This window comes from Oncorhynchus tshawytscha, linkage group LG14, assembly GCF_018296145.1.
Source record: "Oncorhynchus tshawytscha isolate Ot180627B linkage group LG14, Otsh_v2.0, whole genome shotgun sequence".
In the NCBI taxonomy this organism is placed as follows: Eukaryota; Metazoa; Chordata; class Actinopteri; order Salmoniformes; family Salmonidae; genus Oncorhynchus; species Oncorhynchus tshawytscha.
Window position 1 is genome coordinate 11015128 of NC_056442.1, and position 23474 is coordinate 11038601.

The window sequence follows — 23474 nt, forward strand, 5'->3', positions numbered from 1 at the left end:
ATCTGAAGTTCCGTTTGTCAAGGCAGACTATACGAGTCGTCTCATCTTCCTTAGTCTTTGTTTTCAACCCACATGTGAAAATGACTACTGACACGTGCAGCCTATTTCTATGCCTAGGTCCATAATGACACCCTATTTCCTTTATAGTGCACTTGTCACGCCCTGACCTTAGAGAGCCTTTTTATGTCTCTATTTGTTTTGGTCAGGGTGTGATTTGGGTGAGCATTCTATGTTCTTTATTTCTATGTTTTGTGTTTCTATGTTTTGGCCGGGTATGGTTCTCAATCAGGGACAGCTATCTATCGTTGTCTCTGATTGGGAATCATACTTAGGCAGCATGTTTTACCACCTTAGGTGGTGGGAAGTTGTCTTTCTTAGTGGCACTATAGCCCTTGTAAGCTTCACGGTCGTTTTCTTTGTTTCTTGTTTTGCTGGCGACATTCATTCAAATAAAGAGAAATGTACGCTCACCACGCTACGCTTTGGTCCACTTCTCCTTCAGACGGTCGTGACAGAACTTCCCACCACCAAAGGACCAAGCAGCGTGGCCAGGAGGAGCAGGGATCCTGGGCCCGGGAGAAGAGAGAGTGGAGGACATCTTGGATATGGGAGCAGGTTATGGCAGGGGACAAGACCCTGCCATGGAAACAGGCAGAAGTAGCGAGGGAGGAACTACAACGATACCAGGAGTCACGGCAACGAAGCAGGCACGAGAGGCAGCCCCCCAATTTTTTGGGGGGGGGGTGGCACGGGGAGTCAGGTTGTCTCCAGTGCGCGTTCACAGCCCGGTGAGCTATATCCCAGCTCCCCGCATCGGCCGGGCTAGAGTGGGCATCCAGCCAGGACTGATGGGGCCGGCTCAGCACTCCTGGCCTCCAGTGCGTCTCTACGGCCCAGGATATCCTGCGCCGGCTCTGCCCACTGTGTCTCCGGTCCGTCTCCACAGCCCAGTACGTCCTGTGCCAGCACCCCGCAGTTGCCGGGCTAGGGTGAGCATCCAGCCAGGACGGGTTGGGCCAGCTCTGCGCTCCAGACCTCCGGTGCGGCTCCATGGCCCAATATATCCTGCGCCTGCTCCACGCACCAGGCCTCCAGGTTGTCTCTCCAGCCTGGTGAGTCCTGTGCCTGCTGCATGAACGAAGCCTCCAGTGATGATCCATGGCACGAAGCCTCCAGTGATGATCCATGGCACGAAGCCTCCAGTGATGATCCATGGCACGCAGCCTCCAGGGATGATCCATGGCACGCAGCCTCCAGTGATGATCCATGGCACGCAGCCTCCAGTGATGATCCATGGCACGCAGCCTCCAGTGATGATCCATGGCACGCAGCCTCCAGTGATGATCCATGGCACGAAGCCTCCAGTGATGATCCATGGCACGAAGACTCCAGTGATGATCCATGGCACGAAGCCTCCAACGACAGCCTTCAGTCCGGAGTCTCCAGCGACGGTCCCCAGTCTGGGGCCGGCGATGTGGGTCCCCAGTCTGGGGCCGGCGACGAGGGTCCCCGCACCAGGGGCGCCACCAAAGTGGGGTGAGCCAGAGGGGGAGCGGTGTCTACATCCTGCACAAGAGCCGCCACCGTGGAGAGATGCCCACCCGGACCCTCCCCTATAGGTTCAGGTTTTGCGGCCGGAGCCCGCACCTTTGGGGGGGGGGTACTGTCACGCCCTGACCTTAAGAGAGCCTTTTTATGTCTCTATTTGGTTTGGTCAGGGTGTGATTTGGGTGGGCATTCTATGTTTTGTGTTTCTATGTTTTGGCCGGGTATGGTTCTCAATCAGGTACAGCTGTATATCGCTGTCTCTGATTGGGAATCATACTTAGGCAGCATGTTTTGCCACCTTAGGTTGTGGTATGTTGTTTTTTGTTAGCTCTGTGTAGCCTTCAGAACGTGACGTTCGTTGTTCTTTTGTTGTTTTGTTTGGTGTTCAGATTAAATAAAGTATCATGAACCCGTACCACACTGCACCTTGGTCCACTTCTTCCGACGAGCGTTACAGCACTACTTGTGACCAAGGCTCTGGTCAAAAATAGTGCCTTATACAGGAAACAGAGGGTGCCATTTGAGACTAATCCTATCTTATTGTTATGATCTGGTGGCACACTGTGAAGAACGATCAAACGAGTGTGATTAAAGTCTAAATAATGAATCACTTCACAAGATGAATTAGTATGTGCAGAATGGATGAAATTACAAGCATACGACGGTATTAACATTTGATATGGTTAAATTGAATGTTGCAATGAATTTCAAATGAAAAACCAAATGTTCCAGGTTTGCGCTCACATCCCAAAATAGCACAAGGGACTCGGAGGGAGAAACCAGGGGAAGGATGAACATTTCTAGTTCCATTTCACTTCATATCAAATAGATTAATCAGTATTTCATTGTTCTATTTAAAACATTTATTGTTTCCTTGCATGCACAGACGTGTATCCGACGTTGTCATTTGTAACAAGCTACCTGCTCGTGTAATAACATCATGCAATAATGCATAAACCATGAGGTGTAGCCCCATATATTTGCATCTTTGAAGGATTGTTTGGTCTTGTAGAGATCGCAAAGCACTCATCTCCATATCCACTGCTACAGAAGACCGGCTCCTCTTGGCCAGCAGAGTCTTTCAGTCTTTCATATCTCAATCTGAGCTCCACGAGATCCTTTGGATGCCAAGATCTGATTGAAGAACTCCCGATGAATGACATTTCTCCATTTTCATATTCCCAAGCCCACAGTTTTAAAGGAAAAGTGTAAAACGCAAAACTGATCATCATGCGCAAGTGATACTTTGCTTCCCGAAAGTCCAATATGTTGAAGACTTGACTGCTAAAATGCTAAACATGTTGGCACTGTATCAACAGTGGACTAATGAAATAAATACCTTTTTATGTGTGGATTTGTCCTTTAAGGTAGTGGACTTAGTGAGTGGGAATATGACAATGGATCAACTGCATCCATAAAGAGCTTTTCAATCAGATCAAGCATTCTTTTGTGCTCCCCTTCTTTTGCCCGACTCAAATGCAGGCTGCAATCCAAAGATAAGCAAAAACAGCATCCAAAGTATGCCTAACTGCTGCACACCAAATCTGTTTTGAAGTCGTCTTGGGAGTGACCCACCTTGCACACAGTGCAGTTATTTGTTTAGAATTTTCTTGTCAGTAAGAACAAACAAAGAGGTTTTTCTTTATTGTCACTATCATGGAATGCTACTCCAATGAACTAATTCCGTTCACAAAGTCAGCCTCATGACTTGGCACATGGCTTCCTCAACCGCTGAACTGCTCTTTTGCATAGTAATGGTTTTCTATGTTGTTCAATACGAACTTGGAACTTTTGGATAAGAAATATCTTGAGGACCAAGGCCTATAATCACAAAGTCTCAGAGACTGAGAAGGAATCAGTTCTGCCTTAAAGATCATAACAAATATGAGGGGGAAGCTGATCCTAGATCAGCACTCCTACTCTGATGTGAATATGGGCACCCAAATGTTTACCCTAAACAGTTTGTTGGCCCTTGCTTCTATCAATAACTGAAATCAATGACTTTTATGAGTATATCCCAAAGCAATAATGCACAAGTCTCTGTGTCTATTTAATCCATTGCTTTCATTTTCTCAGGTGTTTTATCACATTAACGATGACTGTCTCAATCCCTTGAAGGAAAGACATAACTGCTTTATGCTTTTTTTAATGACAGCCACCACATACTGTGCATCTCTTGATAATGCACGACAGTGAAAATGTACAAGGACTGTCTGCCGTTATCAGAGGAGCTTTCTCATTGAGCTTCAACCAGTGGGCTTGTCAGCCAGTAAGAGGATGAAAACAAAAGAAAAGCTTTATTATAACATTCTAAAATGAGGTCATTCCATACAATGTCTGTTTTTAAAACTTCCCCTGTTGAGGGACACTCGTCTGAGTGTCTGATAAAATTGATGTATAGAAAACCAACTGACATTGAAGATGAATGGGGGTTCACGGTCCCTCTTCTGCCCTCCCCGGCACATTGTGAAGACGAACCTAAGAAACATGTTAGCTACCCTCTCTCCCCTCCCTCACTTGCTCTCACTTCCCTCTCGGTTTCTCTCCCCCTCACTTTGTCTCTGGCAGAATGAGAGTTGAAAGGTCTGTAGGGAGGGATAAAATAATAGTTATTGGCAGTAGATGTAGAGACTGCTAATTTCCTAGGAGAGAGAGGAGCCATTGGGGCACTTCTAGTCACAAGCACTCGGGCGGACTGGCATTACAGGTGGAAGAGTAAGCTCTGATATCACCGTTATTGGCTATAGTGCTTTTCCTAGGCAGGCAGTGGCTGGATCATGAAGGTAAACCGGTGGTGATTGGTTGCCCAGATGAGACGTAGCCAATAGGCTGCTCCTGGGCGGACCAAGCACCTCTCTCTCTGTGTCTGCTCACCAGCGTAGTCATAGATCTTGAGGGGGAGGATGAATGCTAGCAGAAGAGAAGAGAAAGCGCTATTGTGTCACAACAAAAGGACAATATGCTTTGTGAATAGCAACGGTACACCGATGGACTTTTCAGTGTATTTCACAGAAACACAATTGAAAATGCATGTTGAATGTTGAATGCCCACTTGGTAACTCCATGTGCATTTTACAACAATACTGGTGAACACTGTATCTGCATTGAGCTACTACCATTTACCACAATAAAACATTTCTCTGTAGTAAATTATTAGATACAAAGAAAATGCATTTCCAACCGCAAAATGTAACTCCTTTAGACTGTGGCAAATGGCAATGGCCATTATGTACCAATCATACCCTGAACTCACTACATTTTTTCAGACATGATGTTCTAACACATCACACTTATTGCGTAAGTACACACATAATGTACAGACACACACATGCATATACACAGAGCGTACAAAACACCTTCCTAATATTGAGTTGCACCCCCTTTTCTGCTCTCAGAACAGCCTCAATTCGCCTCCTCCCCTTTATCGACACTGATTTAAGTGGATTTAACAAGTGACATCAATAAAGGATCATAGCTTTCACCTGGATTCGCCTGGTCTGTCTAAGTCATGGTCCTCATGTATTGTACACTCAGTGTATATTCACACAATCACACACACACACACACACACACACTCTTCAGGGCATGAGGGGGTAAATTACTTGTAAAATGGCTGAGTGATGAGGAGCAGAAGAGGAAAAGCCTCAGAGATTAGCCCAAGTTGAGGATGAAAGGCCAGGGATGCATGGAGGCCGGGAGGAGGAAGAAGGTTAGTGGACGGAAGGATACTACAGCAGTGAAATCCTATTTCAACAGCCTGAGGGAGGTGAGGGAACAGGGCTCTGCATTAGCGCTCAGTAACTCTACTCCTGTGTTCAGTCGTTTCAGGGGTTTTCTCAGGGAAGAAGAAAACATGTGAATTCCAGCAGCACTGCTGAGGCAAACATGAGTGAAGATGAAAGAGCTGAAGATTTCTCTCGCCATCTTTATTGGATTACACATCCAAGCTGGGAAAAGTGTCTTTGGCATTTCAATAGGCGCCGCTCGAAGACGAGTGGCAAAAGGTATGACGCGGGGAAAAGAGGGAGAATCCAACAGCTTCATCTCCAGTTGGTTAAGAAAGCTGTTCAAGGACATTAAGACTCAGAGACTGATACATCTTTACCTAGAATGACTGTGTTGGACTCGGGTCAAATGTAGTGCACCATGTAGAGAATAGGGTGCCATTTGGGATGCACCCCATATCACAATAGAAGCCTTCAAACTGATCGGCAACGAGTTGCTTAAAATACCAACCTATGTAAAAGGTTCAGACAAAAAAAAAAGACATCTCAATATGTTCAATTCAACCATTATTCTCAGCCGTTCTCATTATTTGGCCAAAGCAAGAATATCAATATTTGACTAACAACAACTTGATCACAGTTCCAAGTAACAATCAAATTCAGCATCATTGCATAATTTGGATCAGCATTGTGATTAGCATCATTACATTGCTCTGATTGGGCTAAATGGTGGAAATAGGGGGTAAAAAGAAGGGGTGAATTGAAGGTTCTCAGTCCTGAGCAGGAAGCAGATGGAGCTCAGTCATAGGCCGGCAGGCTGAACATGTCTGGTTTAAAGGCTCTCATACTGAAGAACTCGTGTTGAGGTGAGGTGACCCACAGTATGATTCTGACTGTTACTTTTGCGTCACAGATGCATGAATAGAGGCAGCATACGAATGAAAAGCCAATATGGAAGCAGTGTTGAGAAGAATGGACAAAGAACTGAGTGACCAGAGCTTCCTTTTTATTCATTGGGAACTTCCGACATCCTGCGCTTTTTGAACCTCAATAGCTATGCTTCCTGGCTTTTCAAACAAAACACCCCCTCCAAAGACGTCTCCCGCCACTCTACCTAATTCAAGGTTCAATCAATCCCTATAATTTGAATGAGTGCACAAAAAGAATCACACAGTTGCACTATTTTCTGCAATGTTCTTTCTTCTACATGATTTCCCTCCAATTTGCCTTTGACTTACCTCACACACTAATGGTGACAGACAATGCAATTTAATTGTACCAGATTGACCTAGCAGCTTCGGAAATGCCCTGACTACCAGTCAGTCTCTTCTCTAATTCTTAAATGGAACTAAAATAACTTAAAGGTTCCCAGGTGGAACAATAGAAGCCGACTCGAGGACTCTAGAAGATTTGACTAATTGACTCTTGCCTAGAAGTAGCCTAGGAGGGGGACAATAAGTATGGAAACACAGAGCAGCAAGGCTACCGAGGGTCCCTCGCTAGGTAATGCCCCTTAATTGGGAGCAACTAAGACTCTGAATTAGGCAACGAGCCAGGCAAATTAACCTTAAATCAGTGTTCAATGGCTGCATTGTAATTGGACGAGAGGGAAACAGGACTCAAATGCACTGCATTTGGCACAGGAGGAAGGCACATAGCACAAACAGACTGGCACTCAGATGATCATGCCAACTCCTTGTCACTCATTGTCATGCCAAACATGTTTGGCTTGACAATGAGCAATGGAGTTTGCAAGGGCACAAGTAGATCTGTGACCAGGCTACAAGTCACAGCAGCAAAGAGAGATTGGGGTGTTGATTTGCCTTATAAAGGGTCAAGGGTCTTTTCTCCCACTCATTGTTAGGACCAAAGAAGTTTGCTTCAAAAATCTACATTTTATTGTTGAATTACAGGCCTGCTATTCCATGCATTGGGAACAGTGAACGGAGAACAGACAGAGAACCCAAAGTCGTTCACCATGCAGGCCTCCAACAGCCATCCCCATGGAAGATTAACAACCAGTCCTGAGGCATACACCCAAACACATGCAACATTCATCAGAACCAATTTAATCTGTATTCACAGTGTACCCAAGGCAGTCAATGCCACAACACAAGAGAAGAGGGGGAGACTCTCCTCACTCTGTGTGGGGATACTTTCCAAATGACACCCTATTCCCTACATAGTGCACTGCTTTTGACCAGGCTCTTCTCAAAAGTAGTGCATTACGTAGGGAATGGGATGCCATTAGGGACGCACATCAGACTACAGTGGCTGGTGCCAAGACTACTGTGAATAGCCAGCTCAGCAGCACGTCACACACACTCCCTTTACAACGGTGTATTAAGGGGAGATGACAGGACACAGCGTAGTGTTGTTATGGAGCAGATCCAGGGCCTGCTTGGGAGCCAGCAGCAACTACTTCAGCAGAACGGACCAGGACGTTTAATAGTTTACAGGACTATCACGGGACACTTAGAACAAGGAGAGAAAAGTTTCCCTCAGAGAGACTGGGACTGGAGAATGGGTTTTAATCATATGGACGCATGTTATGTGACTGAGTCATAAGTATGTACACTACTGTACACTACGGTTTAAAAGTTTGGGGTCACTTAAAAATGTCCGTGTTTTTGAAAGAAAAGCTCATTTTTCGTCCATCAAAATAGCATCAAATTGATCTGAAATGCAGTTTAGACATTTGTTAATGTCGTAAATGACAATTGTAGATGGAAACGGCAGATCTTTTATGGAATATCTACATATGTGTACAGAGGCCCATTGTCAGCAACTATCACTCCTGTGTTCCAATGGCACGTTGTGTTAGCTAATCAAAGTTTGACATTTTAAAAGGCTAATTGATCATTAGAAAACCCCTTTGCAATTATGTTAGCACAGCTGAAAATGGTTGTGCTGATTAAAGAAGCATCAGCATTTCTGGGTTCGATTACAGGCTCAAAATGGCCAGAAATAAATAACTTTCTTCTGAAACTTGTTAGTCTATTCTTGTTCTGAGAAATGAAGGTTATTCCATGCGAGAAATTGCCAAGAAAGATCTCGTAAAACGCTGTGTACTACTCCCTTCACAGAACAGCGCAAACTGGCTCTAACCAGAATAGAAAGAGAAGTGGGAGGCCCTGGTGCACAACTGAGCAAGAGGACAAGTACATTAGAGTGTCTAGCTTGAGAAACAGACGCCTCACAAGTCCTCAACTGGCAGCTTCCTTAAATAGTACCCGCAAAACACCAGTCTCAACGTTAACAGTGAAGATGCCACTCCGGGATGCTGGAAAAGCCATATATTTTCTTACAAAGAAAAAGCCATATCTCAGACTGGACAATTAAAAGTAAAGATTAAGATGTGCAAAATAACACAGACACTGGACAGAGGAAGATTGGAAAAAAGTGTTATGGACAGACAAATCTATGTTTGAGGTGTTCGGATTACAAAGAAGAACATTCTTGAGATGCAGAAAAAATGAAAATATGCTGGAAGAGGGCTTGACGCCATTTGTCAAGAATTGTGGAGGCAATGTTCTGGTCTGAGGGTGCTTTGGTGGTGGTAAAGTAGGAGATTTGTACAGGGTAAAAGGGATCTTGAAGAAGGCCTATCACTCCATTTTGCAACGCCATGCCATACCCTGTGGACGACGCTTAATTGGAGACAATTTCCTCCTACAACAGGACAATGACCCAAAGCACAGCTCCAAACTATGCAAGAACAATTTAGGGAAGAAGCAGTTGGCTGGTACTCTGTCTATAATGGAGTGGCCAGGATCATCACCGGTTCTTAAGCCTATTGAGCTGTTGTGGGAGCAGCTTGACCGTATGGTATGTAAGTGCCCATCAAGCCAATCCAACTTGTGGGAGGTGCTTCAGGAAGCATGGGGTGAAATCTTTTGAGACAATCTTGATTTCCATTCAAAATTATTTTAACCTTGTTAAAGTCTTGACTATATTTCCTATTGATTTTGCAACTCATTTCATGTGTTTTCATGGAAAACAAGGACATTTCTAAGTGACCCCAAACTTTTGAACGGTGGTGTATGTTATGTGATTTAATCAGATACACTATATATACACAAAAGTATGTGGACAACCCTTCAAATGAGTGGATTCTGCTATTTCAGCCACACCCATTGCTGACAGGTGTATAAAATCGAGCACACAGCCATGCAATCTCTACAGACAAACATTAGCAGTAGAATGGCCTTACTGAAGAGCTCAGTGACTTTCAACGTGGCACTATTATAGGATGCCACCTTTCCGACCTTTCCAAGTCAGTTCGACAAAGTGCTGCCCTGCTAAAGCTGTCCCGGTCAACTGCAAGTGCTGTTATTGCGAAGTGGAAATGTCTAGGAGCAACAACGGCTCATCCGCGAAGTGATAGGCCACACAAGCTCACAGAACAGGACCACTGAGTACAAAAAAAATTGTCTGTCCTCGGTTGCAACACTCACTACCGAGTTCCAAGCTGCCTGTGGAAGCAACGTCAGCACAAGAACTGTTCGTCAAGAGCTCCATGAAATGGGTTTCCATGGCCGAGCAGCCACACATAAGCCTAAGATCACCATGCGCAATGCCAAGCGTTGGCTGGAATGGTGTAAAGCTCGGCACCATTGAACTCTGGAGCAGTGGAAACGCATTCTCTGGAGTGATGAATCACGTTTCACCATCTGGCAGTCCGGTGGATTAATCTGGGTTCGGCGGATGTTAGGAGAACGATACCTGCTTAAATGCATAGTACCAACTGTAAAATTTGGTGGAGGAAGAATAATGCTCTGGGGCTGTTTTCCCTTTAGTTCCAGTGAAGGGAAATCCTAACGCTACAGCATTCAATTACATTTTAGACGATGCTGTGCTTCCAACTTTGTGGCAACAGTTTGGGGAAGGAAATTCCTGTGTCAGCATGACAATGCCCTCGTGCACAAAGCGAGGTAGATACAGAAATGGTTTGTCGAGATCGGTGTGGAAGAACTTGACCGGCCTACACAGAGCTCTGACCTCAACCCCATCGAACACCTTTGGGATGAATTGGAACGCCGACTGCAAGCCAATTGCCCAATTGCCCAACATCAGTGCCGACCTCACTAATGCTCGTGGATGGATAGAAACAAGTCCCTGCAGCAATGTTTCAACATCTAGCGGAAAGAGGGGAAGCTTTTATAGCAGCAAAGAGGGGGGCACAGACTCCATATTAACACCCATGATTTTGGAATGAGATGTTCGACGAGTATGTCCACATACTTTTGGTCATGTAGTGTAAGGATGTTATATGATGGAATCATATGTACTGTGTGTTATGTTACGGAATCATATGGACTGTATGTTATGGCAGATGAGTGTGTAGGCTTGCTGCTAGACAGTAGGCTCATGCTATTGTAAACAGAGAGCAGGGTCTGGATCTGTCACATAGACTTGACCTGGCAGCATGGTCAGTCCCTGGGGAAGCCTCATTAGATGAGTCATTCAGCCCAGATGGAGAAGCAGAGAACCATAGGTCACAGTCGCCATACGCACTCAACCTAGACATGGACCAGGGAAACTAGGAAATAAAGCTGGGTTTACTAAATCTACACACAGATGAATGAGGAGAGGAAGGTATAGTGGAGCTCAAAAGGTATTTCACAGAAAACACATGAAGAAGACTTTCAGCATTCATGTAGGGAAGAGCACTCAACATGCTCGGCACTAACACAAATGACTTATGATTGGATGAAAGAAATTGGTAGTAAGAAGCGGTTTTGTTAGACCATCATTGATAAAAACCTATTGCTGAAAGAAAAACACTTAAGTGTTATGGATTTGCATCCCCTCAATCATGAATTACCCATCTAATAGAACACAGCGTTGTTTTATTTTATCGAAACCTCTCTAATGCAAATTCAGTGGAGTGCGGTGTACTGCAGGGCAGCTGGCTTGGGCCATTGTTTTCTGTTTCTATTAAACAACCTTCCACAGAATAGACACTGAGTATACTGTCACGGACGCCTCTCGGAGGAGGGAACGCAACACCCTGCTACAACTCAATTGCCTGTGGAGTGAAAAAAGGTATGTGATTGTAGGTGCGGGTAAGGATGAAAGAGGGAGAGAATATTACCGTTTACAGGGAATTTATTCTTCCTTCACACGGTAAGGTGGGGAAACGGGTCTGGAAGGAACCAAAGCAAAGAAAGTTAAAGTTCCCCCTCTCCTACCACCTGGCACACTAACCAAAATACAGGGGGTGGTTCGCCCAGGTCTTACCTAGTGTGCATAGACAGAGTAAATGCTACAGGCCTCTTGCCTAAACACTCCTAAGGTGACTTCCCCCCCTGAGAACAAATGAAACAGAATAATTCAAACTTAGTGAACAATTTCAAATAATCCAAAAACACTAGGTACTATGGTATACACATACCTCTACAGGAACAGCTACAAAACACTTTCAACACATTTACCAGACCAAAAACCAACACAGCATATACAAAGAAGTTTTCTCACCTAACAAAGGAACACTGGCTTTTCAAGCTGCAGGAGTTGGTAATTGCAGACAAGCTCTATCCCCTGACAAGAGGCCGGAGTCAGAGCTCCATTTAGTGATGGGCCCGACCAATCAGCTGCTTTGGAATCCAGGAAGCCATCCTGAAATATACACACACAAACAAACCCACAACAACGCAGAAACTGGGCAACAGTACAAAACATTCAAAACACCTTCCTAATATTGAGATGCAGGCTCAGTTCAGAACAGCCTCAGTTCGTCGGGGCATAGACTCTACAAGCTGTCAAAAGCGTTCCACAGGGACGCTGGCCCATGACTCCAATGACCTTTGGAGTGCCCATTCACTCTCAATGGCACACACACAATCCATGTCTCAACTGTCTCAAGGCTTAAGAATCCTTCTTTAACCTGTCTCCTCCCCTTCATCTACACTGATTAAGTGACATCAATAAGGGATCATACTGTAGCTTTCACCTGGATTCACTTGGTCAGTCCGTCATGGAAAGAGCAGGTGTTCCTAACGTTTTGTACACTCAGTGTATGTCGGCTACGACAGTAAAATAAGTACTTAACATAGAGCTCCAGTCAGTTTTAAAATGGGTAACTAGCAATAGGCTGGTACTGTTGTTGTATTGTTTTTGGGACAAATCACTCACTCAACCCTAAAGCTCCTCCAGATTTATTATTGAATAATGTGGCGATTGAGCAACTTAAAGAGACTAAACTTCTGGGTGTAACCCTAGATAGCAAGCTACAGAATCATGGTAAAATCATATGGACTCAATGGTTACTAAAACATGATGAGGTGTTGCTCTGCTTTCTTGACATCTCAGTCGACCAGACAGGTCCTACAGGCCTTTGCCGCACCTGGACTACTGCCCAGTCGTGGCAAAGAGGGACATAGGTCAATGACAGTCGGTCCAGAACAGAGCAGCACGTAATTGCATGTAGATGTACACAGATGGCGAATGTCAGTGACATGCATGTCAATCTCTCCTAGCTCCGAGTAGAGGAGAGACTGACTGCATCACTATCGGTCTTTGTGCGAGATATCGATGTGTTGAAGGTACTGAACTGTCTGTTCAAGCAGTCGGCACACAGTTCGGACACTCATCGGTACAACACGAGACACGCAACCAGGAGGTCTCTTCACAGTCACCAGGTCCAAAACAGAGGCTGGGATAACGCACAGTATTAATTGAGCCATGACAACATGGAGCTCTCTGCCACCTCCGGTAACTCAAGAAAGCAATAAAAACAGATTTAAAAAATATTTAAAAAACAGATAAAAGAACCCCTTACGGCACAACGGGGACTGTGAAGAGAGCCATTTTGATATATTTTGGATTGTAATTTGCACTATGTTGTGTATTGAATGATGTAGGTGGGTGGCTTTGCACAAGCCACGGCTTGTCTGAGTCAGAATGGCTCATAGGGCAGGAGACATCTCCTGTTCCTGAAGCATGAGACAGAGGCAGATTATGTATATTATGTATTTTAGTTGTGTTTTTTTCCTCCTGTATGGATCCCAATAAATACTACTACTAAATACTACCTTTACGGTGTCATTTTCTATTTTATTGTGTCTTTTTTTATGTCATTTTGTGTCATTTTTATGTTCCTGGAAGGAAGGGAGATAAAACAAAAACGTATTTTGAATGGAATTTTGACACACACAGTTGTTTGACAGTGATCCATTCAACAAATCATTTTCTTTTTTCCTCAGGTGTTATATCCTAAAGAGGCTGATCCTCTGCTCCAACATATTACTTCCCTTGTCGCTTTTGTCAACGTCTGACACGACAAGGCAAACCAACTATGTCAACACAAAGAGTGCCTGTGTGTCTGTTAACTTTCGCACGGCTTTAAGACGGGGCTTGTCACAGTCACACAGCCATTCACTGAAATAACAGCGTCTGTACAGTCTCTTTCCCTTCAATATTTAACCAGAGCAGTTGATGTTTTGTTTATGTCGGGTTAATAAAACAATCCTTCTGCCTCTCGTCTTGCTCCGACACCAATCTGGTCTGAGCGTAATGCAATAAGGTAGGTAGTGCAGCGTGTTCATACATCAAACAGTCGGTCTCAGACTGATGCATTCTCAAACTTGATGAACGGTACCTTAGCAAGAAAATACCTGAAACTAACACATCACACAGTGAGGAGTTGTGCGAGTGTGTATATTCGAGTCGGCAACGTGGGTTGTTGAGTGAGTGAAGAGACAGTGATAGATTGCCTGCTACCTCTTCTAAACCATCTAAGCCCAGGGCAGGCTGACTACAGGGATGTGTAACATTTCATCATCTGTGTTATGGGGTACTTTGTTATACACAGGAAACAGGAAATGCAGGCCATTATTTTAAAATCTGGAGGTCATGGAGGTTTGCGTCCTAAATGGCGCTCTATTCCCTTTACAGTGCCCAACTTTTGACCAGGGTCCATAGGGCTCTGGAGTGCACTCAAAAGTTGTGCACTATAAAGGGAATAGGGTGTCATTTGGGATGCAACCCTGGAGGGCACAGTATAAACGCATAACAGGGCAATCCACTGGCCTCCAGAGGGCTGCTTTCACAAGGCTAATGAGTGGTTTGGTCAACTATGAGGAAAATCACATGGAGAGGTCAGTCAGATGTTCGTCATTTTAAGGCCGGATGGCAGACAGGTGCGGAATAGCTTTCATTTGGTGTCTGAGGAGTGAGGACCCGTTTTCATCTTTTACTCAGAAAAAGACTAGATTTAGGATAGTCTCTTCTAACATGCCACTGTGCTTGCGGAGCGCCCGGAATCGGTTGAGAGAGATTAGGTTTTGAAAGACTTAGGATACATGCAGGCTATGGAAGAGGTAGACTTCATAAATAACCCTAGGTAAGGGTCACGTTATCTAGAAATGGCGGAAATAGAAGGTCAAGGTAAAGACATACCTATTGATGATTGAGTGAAGTCAATTCTCTCCCGCACCATCCTTCCACAACTACCTTCCAGATAAGAAAATCATTAGCAAACCATTATATTTCAGTGAACTATACCCCCAGGAAATAGCCTTTAACTTGTATACCGGCTGTGACAGTGACACTCCCCGGGAGCTCATAAAAATCCCCATTGACCGAGTGTCTGTCCGTAAATCTTACATCTCCATGCCAGTGTTGGCATTTCTTTCCAACAGAATAAAAGGAGTGATCAATACTGTTAAAGCTCCTCATAAACTCAGACAGACCCACTGACAATGTATTCTCCCCGTTCCTGATTTGGTATGGACAGAAAAGGACCCAACAGGCTCAGTGAAAAACGAACACGGAAGTCTGTGTTCAGAAAGGACTTTTAACAAATCAAATAATATTGTGCATCTGAAATGAATGGGAGTTCGCAGGGTTTTAGGCCACTAAAATGTGGCGCTAGACATAAAAACCTAAACAAGCACATTACTGCTGAGTATAGGGCAAGCGGAATTACATCTACTGCTATTAAGAACAGACCTTCTGACCTCTTAAAGCACCACTGTGTCCATAATATTTTTTTGCAGAGAACTTCAAAGCTCAAGTATTGAATATTTCATAGAGCTGATATTAAAAAAACACTCCTGTTTTTAAAAACATTTTTACTCGCAGCGAGGCCCTACCTTCTCCGTCAAAGCACATGGGACTGTCTGTTCATAAGGAACATCATTAGGGCTGTAGAATAGCACAGCCTTCACTATTCAGATAGATAGATCAAGCCTGTTTTAGTCCCTGACCATTTCAATCCACCAGCACCAAACACACTGGGCACAACAAATGCATCACAGTTCGCACTGTGATAGCTAAATTGAAGAATACAATTTAAAAAATGGACTATGTGGTTGAGAAATATTGAATAATGTGTCTATTTTGGGATTATAGCAGCAGTTACAATTTATTATGTGGTTGGTGCATCTGCACTGCAGAGAGGCCCACTGGGTCCCGATAGTTGAAATGCCCATAAAATACGGGGGTGTAGCCGAGGCGACTGGTTGTCCCTAAATCAGCGTTGTTGTTGTTGTTGTTGTTGTTGTAATATCATTATCTAGGCTAGCTACAGATCCAAGCTCTGGAGTCAATACAGTCTCTGTACTGACTCTTTACACCCTCTGTGTGAGCCTCTCTGTGACTTAGTCCCAAATGGCACCCTATTCCCTACACAGTGCACTAATTCTGACCAGAGCCATATGGCCCCTGGTCAAAAGTACTGCATGAAGAGGGAATATATTGTCATTTGGGATGTAAGTGGGTCTTTTCTGAAACCTATTGTCACCTCACTGTTTTTAAATAAGGTTGGTTGTGTTTCTTTTACTATAGTCTACACAGGGTTATTAGACTCAGTAGGAGTGTGAAGACATTGGCCTTTAAGTAAGGCACGACTCTTTCCCATGCACATAATTCAGTATGTAACTCAACTACCTACAACAGTTAAACAACAGTCTCTCTTTCAATATCTTTAAGATGATCCATGCTATAATGGGCCTATTTCATTTTACACAAGTTCATTTCATGTCCTAATTGTACCGTTTTTGGTGCTATAAACCTTTCCTTGGTGTAAGGTCATTTATGATTAATGGTAGCGGAATTACTGTTCTCCCTGCCTTTCAATGTATGTCCCAAATTGCACCCTACTTCATTAATCTTAGTTGGTAGGCTGAGCACACACACCTTTAGTGAAAACCTTTTCTCTATCTCCCTCGGCCTCCCTCCCTTTCCCCACTCTCTCTATGTCATAGTATTTTTTAGTGCTGGGGAGAAAGTGAAAAATGGAGGAGGTAGAGGACTATTTCCTTGCCTTTGGTCACCATAGAGACAGAGTACTGGGCTGGGCACATTACTCACTTGTGAGAGGGTTTTAAGCAGTCTGCCAGGCGTATTACCTGCAGTGTTGCATAGCATCATTATGGCCCTCAAAATGCCTCACGTCACTTCATGCCTGTATTCCAAGGAAACCTTCCTCCCAATAACGTTGATATAAACAGCAACCTTTAAAGCACCAGAAGACAAATGCATCCTGAGAAATGGATTGAAATTTCACTGCATGACTGTTATCGAACATGTCCAGTTGTAGGGAAAGCTTAAAATAATGCTTACATTTTAGAGGTAAAAAGGACAACAAAAAAATACAACTCAAATGTATCACCTAAGCCCGACTTCGCTGCAGTTTCTGTGAAATGCCTCACTACAATGAATTCAACTCATTGTAAATTCATCACTGCTTCTACTAATCTGGGGGTAGGAGAGAATCTGCGAACACAATGTTAATACACCTTCCCCTTTTTCTTTTTATTGCATTCTGTCTTTCTCCTGTCTCCTCCTTGCAATCCTGAACCGCAATTTGTCCCCTCCCTCCCTATTTCTCTCTCTCCCTCTGTGCTTAGTCAAAACTGTCACGGAGAGCGGAGCCAGGTTGTGATGCATCATAATTCGTTATTCCACTAAACACTGAACCGATTCCCCTCTCAGCCACAGTTCCATATCTCATCAAGAAAAACGTTCTAACTGGGTATGTTTGGAAGCCTCCAAGATTAAAAAAAAGCAGGCCGACAAGTATTGAAGGCTACTGCTGCAGCAGATCCATTTGCAGAAAAATCTACAGCCCTGCACCTGTTACGGAGATTCATTTACCTCAAAAAGGAAAACAACAAATCCAAAGCTATTAACCTCTCTTTTCGGGTTCCCATTTTCCATTTGATAGCTCTCTGTAAAAATAACTGAATGTAGTCTTCTAACCCTAATGATTGTAGACCTATTTCATAGGTGGCTTTGCTCAAACAGGCATGGCAGGAAGGTGATTAAACATGGTTGTGGCTGCATCCCAAGTAGCACCTTATTCCCTGTACAGTGCACTACTTTTGACGAGTGCACTATGGGCTCTGGTCAAATGTAGTGCACTATAAAAGGGAATAGGGTGCCATTCGGGAATGTACACAGTGTGATTCCTCAGTATTGTGGGAGTGTTGGGGGTATTTTCATGGCTGGTGTTGACAACACAGATCTGTTACTTACAGCTACCCTTAATAAGCCAAAACATTGGCATTGAAAATGGAAATGAATGAGAGAGTATGAAGTCGGTTATAGGCTTAATCATTTCCCTCACTTTCTGGATGTGTAAATAAATTAAATTCCATAGGTTCTTATAAATAGAAGCTAAACATTCGATAGCCTAGTTTGGATCTGCTACAGTCGATCAGTCAGTTAGTCAGTATCTAGATAATAATTCCTTTGACATGTCTTAAGAACAGGTGATAGCTGGGGCATTGAAGCATGACAGGATGACATTAGCCTTGGTAACCTTCCTAACAACAGAATTGGTTATGGGCTTAAGAGGTAACCCACTTTCTTGGAGGTACTGTATAAACGCAATTCCACAGGTTCCAATAAAAACAATTTAGTTTATCTGGTCAATGATTAGCCTACGAATGTATATACTAAGTAACAAATGAAAAACAACGGAATTGGTGTACAACTTTTAGGGGTTGCTCTTTTTCAGCGTTATAAGTTGTGCCAGCCCACTGTCCACTACCCTGTCCCATTTCCTATCATTTATAGCATCTGAGCCATGATTGGTAAGAATTGGTGACCTTCGGGCTGCTTTCCCCCTCTAACATTACTAGCATTACTAGGTGTGTATGAGAGTATCTAAGAGTGTCTACTGGTCTGTCTCTCTTATTGTGGCTGGTTATTTTATGCTTAGCTTATTTATTCATGAGGCAAGTATAGGGCAATAGTCTACTCCACTACCCACTGTAGGCTACTGTCCCTATTACCGTGCCTGGAGGCACAGGAGGAGTGAACCTGTTGGCACACACCAAGAAGGAGTCAGGCTGAGGTTTGCTGTTTTTTTACATTGGGGTCATCCCCCAGGATGATGTGGCTGAACAAGTCAAAAAAGGCTTTGTGATGACTGGTCTTCATCACAAACGTCAGGCCTACTGAGCTTGTCACTATGGCGATGGGCACGTTGTGTTTACAGAGATGGTGGATGAGCTTCTCCACTCCTGGTTACCAGTTAAAGTTTGGACACACCTACTCATTCAAGGGTTTCTCTTTATTTGTACAATTTCTACATGGTAGAATAATAGTGAAGACATCAACACTATGAAATAACACATATGAAATCATGTACAGTCGTGGCCTCAAGTTTTGAGACTGACACAAATATTAATTTCCACAAAGTTTGCTGCTTCAGTGTCTTTAGATATTTTTGTCAGATGTTACTATAGAATACTGAAGTATAATTACAAGCATTTCATAAGTTTCAAAGGCATTTATTGACAATTACATGAAGTTGATGCAAAGAGTCAATATTTGCAGTGTTGACCCTTCTTTTTCAAGACCTCTGCAATCCACCCTGGCAGGCTGTCAATTAACTTCTGGGCCACATCCTGACTGATGGCAGCCCATTCTTGCATAATCAATGCTTGGAGTTTGACAGAATTTGTAGGTTTTTGATTGTTCAGCCGCCTCTTGAGGATTGACCACAAGTTCTCAATGTGATTAAGGTCTGGGGAGTTTCCTGGCCATGGACCCAAAATATCAATGTTTTTTTCCCCTAGCCACTTAGTTATCACTTTTGCCTTATGGCAAGCTGCTCCATCATGCTGGAAAAGGCATTGTTCATCACCAAACTGTTCCTGGATGGTTGGGAGAAGTTGCAGAATATCAGTCTGTCCCTGATGTTTTTCCTGGAGAGAAGTAGCTTCTTTGCTGCCCTTCTTGACACCAGGCCATCCTCCAAAAGTCTTCGCCTCACTGTGCGTGCAGATGCACTCACACCTGCCTGCTGCCATTCCTGAGCAAGCTCTGTACTGGTGGTGCCCCGATCCCACAGCTGAATCAACTTTAGGAGACGGTCCTGGCGCTTGCTGGACTTTCTTGGGTGCCCTGAAGCCTTCTTCACAACAATTTAACTGCTCTCCTTGAAGTTCTTTATGATCAGATAAATGGTTGATTTAGGTGCAATCTTACTCGCAGCATTATCCTTGCATGGGAAGCCCTTTTTGTGCAAAGCAATGATGATGGCACCTGTTTCCTTGCAGGTAACCATGGTTGACAGAGGAAGAACAATGATTCCAAGCACCACACTCCTTTTGAAGATTCCAGTCTGTTATTCGAACTCAATCAGCATGACAGAGTGATCTCCTGCCGCCAGACTGACATGATGTCAGTTGGTCCTTTTGTGGCAGGGCTGAAATGCAGTGGAAATTTGGGGGGGGTTCAGATCATTTGCATGGCAAAGAGGGACTTTGCAATTAATTGCAATTCATCTGATCACTCTTCATAACATTCTGGAGTATATGAAAATTGCCATCATACAAACTGAGGCAGCAGACTTGTATATTTGTGTCATTCTCAAAACTTTTGGCCACGACTGTAATAACCAAAAAAGTGTTAAACAAATCAAAATATATTTTATTTTTGAGACTCTTTAAAGTTGCTTTCACACTCTTGGCATTCTCTCAACCAGCTTCATGATATAGTCACCTTGAATGCATTTCAATTATCACATGTGCCTTGTTAAAAGTTCATTTGTGGAATTTCTTTTCTTCTTTAATGCATTTGCGCCAATCAGTTGTGTTGTGACAAGGTAGGGGTGGTATACAGAAGATAGCCCTATTTGGTAAAAGACCAAGTCCATATTATGGCAAGAACAGCTCAAATAAGCAAAGAGAAATGACAGTCCATCATTACTTTAAGACATGAAGGTCAGTCAATACGGAACATTTCAAGAACTTTGAACATTTCTTCTAGTGCAGTCGCAAAAACCATAAAGCACTATGATGAAACTGGCTCTCATGAGGACCGCCACAGGAAAGAAAGACCTTGAGTTACCTCTGCTGCAGAGGATCTGTTCATAAAAGTTAACTGAACCTCAGATTGCAGCCAAAATAAATGCTTCACAGAGTTCAAGTAACAGACACATCTCAACATCAACTGTTCAGAGGAGACTGCGTGAATCAGGCCTTCATGGTCAAATTGCTGCAAGGAAACCACTACTAAAGGACACCAATAAGAAGAGGAGACTTGCTTGGGCCAAGAAACACAAGCAATGGACATTAGACCGATAGAAATCTGTCCTCTGATGAGTCCAAATGTGAGATTTTTGGTTCCACCGCTGTGTCTTTGTGAGACGGAGAGTAGGTGAACAGATGAGCTCTGTGGGTGTGGTTCCCACCATGAAACATGGAGGAGGTGTGATGGTGTAGGGGTGTTTTGCTGGTGACACTGGCTGTGATTTATTTAGAATGCAAGGCACACGTAACCAGCAGGGCTTCCACAGCATTCTGCAGCGATACGCCATCCCGTCTACTTTGCGCTTAGTGGGACTATTATTTGTTTTTCAACAGGACAAAGACCTAACACACCTCCAGGCTGTGTAAGGGCTATTTGACCAAGAAGGAGAGTGTGGGAGTGCTGCATCAGATGACCTGGCCTCCGCAATCACCCGACCTCAACCCAATTGAGATGGTTTGGGATGAGTCTTAACTATTATTCTACGATGTAGAAAACAGTAAAAAAAAAAGAAAACCCCTTGAATGAGTAGGTGTGTCCATACTTTTGACTGGTACTGTACAGTACACATCATTGGTTAGTCCTACACACAGTGAATACTAACAAATCCAAACAAATTGAGCCCTGTTCAAATCCAGGATCACACTCCCTCTGCCTCATGCCTTATAGCAGGGGTACTCAACTTACGCTATGAAGTCCAAAGCCTGCTGATCTTCTATTCTACCTGATGAATGAAAACATGGGATTAAAATTTGTTTGTCAATAAACTCATCAGAAACGGATATTTCATAGGTGAGAATAAATTATTTTGTTCATGTTATGGTAACTATAAAAACTTTCACAAACTACAACTATACCACACACACACACACACACATACACACACACACACACACACACACACACACACACACACACCTTAGTTACCTTGCATCATTTGAGCTGAAGGAAGTATCCTCTCCTGTATTTTTCTAGTCTCACTGAAAAGTTCCTCTGGTGTCATTGGTCATTCTAGGGAGTCTCGTATAATTGTGGAAGCCTCCATAGCTTTCTTACCCATTCACATCCCAGGTGTATTTCTTTCCAAACCGGTCGCGTACTCCCTGGTATGACATCGTGTACAGCCTCTCTGTATCTGCAAGTTCAAAACAGTGCAAAATAAAAGTTAAATAGCTATGTTATCACCACATGTTTACCTTAAAGCTAAAATCCTTAGTTGCTAGATCAAGTTTTGGACTTATAAAGTAATGATATATACCCTTTGATTCTGGAAGAATATAACTTATCTCACGAGCTTAGTTCAACTGTCATACCCCATCAGAACCCAAATGATACGTTTTGTTTTACTACAATGTTTGTAAAGAACAGAAATGTAAACAAACGGTTTAGCTTTAAAACATGGTTTAATCTATCATTTTGATATCATGGATGGTCAGTCCTTAGGCATTCAAATCTCTATGCATTTTAATGGTTACATTTACCCACACCCATCCCCCTGCTCTTTACTGAAACAGATGCTTTTAACTAAGGAGTCTAGATTTAAATCACGAAATTCAGAAGACTATGCAAGACCGCACATGGAAATGATTAGCGAGTGTTATGGTTGTAGAAAGATTATTTTACGGATAGCAAGCGTTACATGTTCATTTTGCTTCACCATGGTTAACACGCATGAATGAATGAGCCGTTACTGAATGCTAGGCCTAGGTAGCTCATTCGTGTCACATTCTGTTTTGCTTGATCGTCTTATGTGTATATAGAAAGTGTATGTGAATAACCTAATAATAATTCATCCATGTCGAAAAGAACGTGGGTCACCGGTTTAAAAATCGATTGTGTAGACATAATTACAGTAGCTGTCAACACCACAACAAAATCCAATCTTGAAATCGAAGAACCAGCAAGCTAACGATAGTTATGGTTAGCAAGAAGATGGACAACTGGTACCAAAATCTCAACTGTCACGTAGAAAACTAAATGTATGCTTTTATTCATTTCTAGAACATACTGTTTACATTACACAACATCAAATGAATTTAGATTCACAAAAATGACGCTGCCACAAATAAAAGGTGATTCTTTAGTCGTCCAATATTTTGTAATGGCTGCTTTAAAACACATTTACGTCACTGTTTATTTTTAGATAACATCACATACAAAATACTGTGCTTTGACCTTTTCTGGACCTTTGTGCTGTTGACTGTGCCCAATCATGTTTGTACCATGTTTTGTGCTGTTAAAAACATTGTGTTGCTACCATGTTGTTGTTATGTTGTGTTGCTACCATGCTGGGTGGTCATGTGTTGCTGCCTTGCTATGTTGTTGTCTTAGGTCTCTCTTTACGTAGTGTTGTCTCTCTTGATGTGATGTGTGTTTTGTCCTATATTTATATTGTATTTACAGTTGAAGTCGGAAGTTTACATACACTTAGGTTGGAGTCAATAAAACTTGTTTTTCAACCACTCCACACATTTTTTATTAACAAACTATAGTTTTGGTCGGTTAGTCGGTTAGGACATCTACTTTGTGCATGACACAAGTCATTTTTCCAACTATTGTTTACAGACAGATTATTTCACTTATTGACTGTATCACAATTCCAGTGGGTCAGAAGTTTACATAAACTAAGTTGAAACAGCTTGGAAAATTCCAGAAAATCATGTCATGGCTTTAGAAGACTCTGATCATCATTTGAGTCAATTGGAAGTGTAC

At 43.2% G+C, this 23474-nt stretch overlaps 1 pseudogene; it reads right to left on the reverse strand.

The window, feature by feature from the left end:
- Nucleotides 1-1428: 1428 nt before the first annotated feature.
- LOC112267723 lies at nucleotides 1429-22607 on the reverse strand (annotated as a pseudogene).
- Nucleotides 22608-23474: the final 867 nt, after the last annotated feature.